General features: G+C 38.0%; 1 protein-coding gene across 1 annotated transcript in view; it reads left to right on the top strand.

Moving 5' to 3' along the window:
* The first annotated feature begins 1,128 nt into the window (after positions 1–1,128).
* Positions 1,129–7,500, top strand: part of LOC143027077 (homeobox protein PKNOX1-like) — a 318,091-nt gene continuing 311,719 nt past the window's right edge. The window contains exon 1 of the mRNA XM_076188011.1: positions 1,129–1,199. The gene's annotated coding sequence lies outside the window, so the exon portion shown is untranslated. The remainder of the gene's footprint in view (positions 1,200–7,500) is intronic.

Consider the following 7,500-nt stretch of genomic DNA (forward strand, 5'->3'; position numbering starts at 1 on the left):
ACACTCTGGTCACGACAAGACACAATAACGTTAATTGTCTTGTATAGAACATACGAATATCTATGGAATGTAAGGTGGAACACCTTGATGATCGTACCTCACTAGACCACTCATTCACAGCCCCAGCTTACGACCGACCCACCGCCATAGTCAGCCATGTGGACACCTTCACGGGCATAACCTAGATACTTTGCCCGATTAGGGTAGAGCCTGCCGGGCACAGCTCGACCGTGTGAACGTGGCATAACAGTTAAAGTAGCTGTCCCGCTAACTACCTTCGTTGTTTTTTTTTTGTTTTTTTTTTGTTTTGTTTTTGCCAAGCAAGTAATTAAGATTCGCGTCTGTCCTATTGTATATGTGTACTGATGATGTAATCGGAAGCGTGCTAGTCTCCCAATCGCTTAGTTGTGGGTTCAAATCCCACACTCCTCCCCCGATTCCCATGACTGTTACCTGGCCCAGCAGTCCAAGTGCATAGGGCAAAGGTGACGGGTTCGGTTGCAACTACTCAGCGCCTTCTGCCGTAGGTTCCTCACCAACATATTGTATGTGACTAATGTAACAGTATCTGAAAGGATATGATATGTTTAGTTATAAGTGCAGATATACAGTTATTAATTTACATATTGTATGTATATACGGTATGTATACATTATATATATATATATATATATATATATGTATATATATATAATATATATATATGTATATATAATATATATATATGTATATATAATATATATATATGTATATGTAGATATATAATATATATATATATATATATATGTAGATATATAATATATATATATGTATATATATAATATATATATGTATATATATAATATATATATATATATATTTCTGTATAATATATATATATATATATGTTTAAAATATATATATATATATATATATATATGTAAAATATATATATATATGTAAAATATATATATATGTAAAATATATATATATATATGTATAGTATATATATATATGTGTGTGTGTGTGTGTGTGTGTGTGTGTGTGTGCGTGTATGTATATATGTAGACATATATACATATATGTTTAGAGATAAGAGGATGAGATGAGAGTAATCTTTACGTTTTGTTTTCTTCTCCTTTCAGGTAAACTCAGGAGGAAACTGATCTTTACGATTTTGACCATATAAGGGAGAAACTTTCAAGAACGGCGTCTGGCAGGTAGGACGACCACGACCACGATACATTAAAATTTTTGTCTCGAATAGTGGTCAAGCATTTATTTCTAAAGGAGATAACATGGTTCTAGCGGAAAAAGGTATATTATCTTACACACGCGTGCGAATGTATGCATACACACACACACACACACACAGGCACCCAAACACACACACACACACACACACACACACACACGCACACACACACACACACGTGTATATATATATATATATATAATATATATATATATATATATATATATATGAATGGGGTGAAGGGGACGTTGAAAAAGAAGGGAATGTCTCTTGAGGAAGGAAGGGAGGGATGGTGGATGGAGAAGTATGTGGTGCTTATGTGTGAATGATATTTTGACGCCGCCCGAAGGGATTTCTCCCCGTCTTCTCTTTTTCTGCATGAGGGGACGGAGAGTTGGAGGTCGCCGATTAAGTGAACCGGCCTTGCTATGGATGTACTGTGTCTTGCTTCATTGCGTTTTAACCAGGGCAGTTGGCGGATGCAGGGATGACACGTCATTCATGAGGAGCTGAGATGGGAGGGGTGGAAAGGGTGGTGGAGGGGAGTGAAATGGATGAGAATAAGTATGTGCCTCTGACTTAGCTACCTCCATAATAAGAGGTAAAAAAAACTCTTGATATATACAGTATATATATATTTATATATATATATATTTATACATATATATATTTATATATATATTATATATATATATTTATATATATATATATATATATATATATATATATATATATATATATACATACATAATGCATACATATATATAGACACGTACAATAAAACTGACTCTCAACACCCTAAGACGAGAAAGGTATAAATATATATATATATATATATATATATATATATATATATATATATATTGTATGTGTGTGTGTGCGTGTACATAAACACTAATTTGGATATTTGCGCGGTTGTTATACATTCATGTATGGATATGTGGAGAGCGTTTTTATTTCATAATTTGTAATTATTTAAGCCTAATTACGGTAGGTTAGGCAAGGTATGTAGCCTTGTTTATTCTTAGTAATTTGTATAATTTGTGTCGGTATCAAGTATCTATAGTTGTACGAGTGTCGGTAAATGTAGGTTGCAGGTGTTGGCGGAATAAGTACGTGATTGCATGTGAATGTCTAATCCATTGCGGTCTCTCCCCCGCTCTCCCCCTCCTCTCCTCTTCCTCCTCCTCTTCCTCCTCGGTGAAAAGAGCCTCCGTGTCTCCTCTCCGGTAGTCGTAGTATCGTGTGTCCAGAACCTCAGGTTGTCATCGTCGTTCTCGGCAGCGAGTTCGTTGTCGCCTCCGCCCTCGTCGCGTCTTCGTCTCTGGTCACGACGACGGTGTCCCTCGTTCCCCGCCCAGTGACGTCGTGCGCGGATCTGTCGTAAAAACGCGTCTGTTGGCGCATAGCGGCCGTGTGTCGGGATCGCATACGCATAAGGTTTGCGCATACATTGTAAGTAAATATGTGTATACAAACGGTGAAATTATGACTACATACTGTGCCGTGCGAGTTGACGTCTGGGAATGATTAGGACAAGTTCCAGAATATTCCTTTTGTACGTCCTGCATACTGCAGTAGTAGCGTCCTTGTCTTGTGGGAAACAGTCGCACAGCCAAGGGTTCAAGTCCCAATGGCAGAGCTAATTAATCCACACACACACACACACACACACACACACACACACACACACACACACACACACACACACACACACACACACACACATATATATATATATATATATATATATATATATATATATATCTCGACAGCGTTCTCACTGGTTTTTCACGTTCTTGAGTCCCAAGGACTTAATATGTAAAAGATTGTTGAGTCTCCCGGGAAATTTTTGGAGTCCCCCATTTCATCATTCGGTTTTTTATAATAAGTCTTCACAAATAAGGTTAAGGAATGATGTGACTAGCTGAACAAAATATATATCTGACACAGGTACGTTTACTACATAAAAATTTATAGGTAAGGTTATGAAAATGCAGCATATAACACTGATATACATATGTATATATATATATATATATATAAATATATATATATATATATATATATATATATATATATATATATATATATATATATTACAGGTGAAAAATGTAATCACACATTTGTCAATCACGTGAAAACCACTGCTGGAGTAAATAAGACTGGAGACGAGGAATCTATCTATTTCGATTGCAAACTGCAATCCTCTTCAGTAGATGATTGCAGTTTGCAGTCGAAATATATGGATTCCCCGTCTCCAGTCTTTTCTACTCCAACAGTGGCTTTCACGTGTGTATATATACAGTATATATATATGTATATATGTACATATATATATATATTCATGTATATATATATATATATATATACATACATACATATATATATATATATATATTTACACACACACACACACACACATTTTAACTACCACATTGCACTTTAATTCTAAGCCATCAAGGCCGACATGTAGAAATTGAAATGTGGTACTGCCAAGGACTCGGACCCCAGCATCCTCATGACAAGTGCGGCAGTGACTGGAACTAGGCTATCACGAGAGACATCTCTCTTGATAGCGTAGTTGTTAAGTCACTACCGCACTTGTCATGAGGATGCTGGGGTTCGAGTCCTTGGCAGCAACACATTTCAATTTCTGCATGTCGGCCTTGATGACTTAGAATTAAAGTGCATTGTGGTTGTGCAAATGTATCTCTAAGCACTGGGACCCATTCAGAGTTGTACAAATATGTATATGTATATATACACAAATATGTATATATATACATATATATACATATATATATATATACATATATATATATATGAATATATATATGTGTATATATACATGTGTATATATATATATATATAGATATAGATAGATAGCTATGAGGGATAGTGGAACTCAAAAATTATCAACATTTTTGGGAATCCCCTTAAATTGCCAAGTGCAACACAATCATGTAAGCCATAATAGTAATGATATCGAAGAATGTCATACTTTTTTTATTATTACTATTTTTCGCATCCGACCTAGTTATGGACCAAAAGGTCTCCTGTCGGCATGCTCTTTGTTTGATAAAGCATTTGGGACTTACAAAGACTACAATATTTTTTCATGTGAAAAAAGAAATTATAATGTAAAAATGTAAAAGAGGAAGAATGCAACAAAGAAATAAAATGAAAGGAATTCGATGATGAGGATATGAAGATGAGAAAAAAATGTGAAGGAAGCAAACATGCAAGTAGGTGGAAGAAGAGAATGAAGAAGTCACACAGGGTGGAGGCCTGTGAGGAGGAGGATGAGGAGGAGGAGGAGAAGGAGAAGGGAGGAGGTGGTGGTGGTGGAAGAGGAGGAAGAGGGGGAGGAATAAAAAGAGGAGGAAGTGTAGGGAGAAGATTGTGGAAGAGTAGGGGATGGAAGAGGAAGAGGAGGTGGCAAAAGTGAAAGAGTAAGAGGAGGAGGAAAAGGAAAAGGAGGAAGCAGAGGAGGAGGAGAAGGGAGAGGAATGATGATTTCTATTCAGTTTTCCACAAGTTTATCATTTTTATTTCTTTATGTTATTCCTTAGAGAGGCGTCTTGTTCAGGTTTTAAACTCGCTGAACCCTTTTGATCACATGTGAATCAAAATTCCATCTCCGATGGCACCATCACTAAGTTCTCTCTTCACACTTTTCACTCCTTCCCCTCCCCTCCACTCCCTCCCTCCCTCCTTCCCTCGCTCCCTCCCCCTATTATCCTTCCCTCCGTCCTTCCCTCCCTGCCCAAGGCCCTCTGCTCCTCCCTCTCCCACTCTCATCCACTCCCTCCGTGTAGAACTCATTTCCCCCCCCCCTTTCCACCTACCCACACATTTATTCAAGGATTTTGTTCACTCAGTGTTCTCCTGTGCATTTGTTCTAGTCTTTACTATGATGCATAACATCATATTTGTACTTTCCCATCATATGAATCATTTTTTTTCAATGATCTAGTTCACTCACATGTTCTTCTGTTCATTTGTCCATAACAAAGTGAATGAATTAAACTATGATTCTCTCTCTCTTTCTCTCTCTCTCTCCTTCTTTCTCTCGCTCTCTCCCTTCTTTTTTAATTATCATTATTCTCGTCAAATTGTGCATTCCACCATGGTGTACAACCTAACTTCTAGGGAACATTTTGTTCCTCATTAATCCTTCTTCAAGTTCAAAGTGAACTAACTGTGCACGTAGGCCTTGTTCACACCCATACCGCGCTTATATTTTCTTGTACTCCCACATCACCCATACGCACGGTAATGTTCTTTAGAATAGGAGCGCTGGTATATTGTCAGCGAGAACAGCCGTGCGACTGATTATATGATTATGCATTCTTTAGTTTGTGAGTCGTTCATTTCTGTACAATTGCTATCAATATATATATATATATATATATATATATATATATATATATATATATATATATATATATATACACACACAAATAGCAGACCCATGGAAATATATCTATAATTGCTGACTACTGTATTTTTGTTAACAATAATTTTATTACAATACAAACATTTTTTTGTGTCCAAAATTGTAATAACGCAGCAAAAACTGAAGATACATATTTGCATAGCTGGGAGATATGACGGGTCAAATTCAAATGTCCGCAGTAGAACCCTTCATTCGTGCACCCATCACGTGCCGAGCTCTGAGCATTTCACTCCGTTACTTCAAAGATGACGTCATATATCATGGACCAAGTGGTCTCCAGCAGGTCCCGTAAGTCCCTGCTAGCCTCAGGCAGCGGCGCGAGATTGCCCACGAGGATAGAAGCGCTGGTGCAGGAGGGTCTCCGTAACAAGAACATAATTCCAGATAGTTTGTCGTTGGGCCTTCAGCCCCCGCTCGGTCTTCTTCCTTTCATCGATGCGTTTGCTGTTGTGTGTTCGTTTCACTTGTCCTCGTCTTCATTACAAGCTGAAATTAAAATCAGCAATTACCGTTTCTTCTTTCTCTATATACCACTCATTACTGTCAAGGTAATTAATTTCTTACCTGAGTGGTTCTCCGTGTAATGTAATGCCCAAGACTGAGGAAACGAAGGAAAAAAAAAATGATAATAAATAAATAAAAGTTGGCAACCTCGTGTCGTGTCCCAAACCACAGACAACATTTACATTTCCAGTTTTGTTCTTTTCCTGGCGAAACGAACACGGAGCCGGACGGACTTTTTCGGTCCGCTTTCGTCCGTTTCCAGAATGCAACGGCCTTCCAGAACCAAAGTCCAAAATCATTCCTCTTCCAGTTCGACCATGCATTGAGTAACCTTCAATAGATCAAATTGTCCCTCTTGTTGGAATACCTCGACCCTACCAGCTTCGCCCTCATCCCTTAAAAGAAAACAAAACCTTAATCATTTAAAGAGATCATTTGAATATTTTTTTTTTCTTTTTCTTTTTTTTGAACGAAAGTTTTGGGGCGCTGCTTCGTCTTTACGATTCTCATTACAAGGGTACTGTCATTACTCTAGTGATGTATCGGCCATAAGCATTGCACCACTCACTCCCACTTGTCCCTCCGGACCAGCCTTCCTCCCTACCACTCCCTTTGACTCCAACACGCTCTACGGGCTCTCTCTCTCTCTCTCTCTCTCTCTCTCTCTCTCTCTCTCTCTCTCTCTCTCTCTCTCTCTCTCTCTCTCTCTCTCTCTCTCTCTCTCTCTCTCTCTCTCTCTCTCTCTCTCTCTCTCTCTCTCTCTCTCTCTCTCTCTCTCTCTCTCTCTCTCTCTCTCTCTGTATCTCTGTATCTCTCCTTGTCTCTCTCCTTTTCCCTCTCTCTCTCCTTTTCCCTCCCTCCCTCTCTTTCTCTCTCTCTCTCTCTCTCTCTCTCTCTCTCTCTCTCTCTCTCTCTCTCTCTCTCTCTCTCTCTCTCTCTCTCTCTCTCTCTCTCTCTCTCTCTCTCTCTCATATGATACTATTCGCTCAGGTCAGGGTAAGCAGCCAGTTCGACACTCTCCCTCTTCGTGGCAACTGACGGAGTTGTTCTCGTGCGTTATGTGTTTAGGTCCTTCGCCTATGTATTACTGTTTCTTGGACTCCCTAAAGGTACTTTAACACTAAATAGAATTGTTTGGAATCTACCAAATATCATGTATGTATATATATATATATATGTATATATATATATATATATATATTTATATATATATATATATATATGTGTGTGTGTGTGTGTGTGTGTGTGTGTGTGTGTGTGTGTGTATATGTATATGTATATATATGTATATATGATATAT

This window comes from Oratosquilla oratoria, chromosome 7 (genome assembly GCF_046742065.1).
Source record: "Oratosquilla oratoria isolate Oo_2021 chromosome 7, ASM4674206v1, whole genome shotgun sequence".
Lineage (NCBI taxonomy): Eukaryota > Metazoa > Arthropoda > Malacostraca > Stomatopoda > Squillidae > Oratosquilla > Oratosquilla oratoria.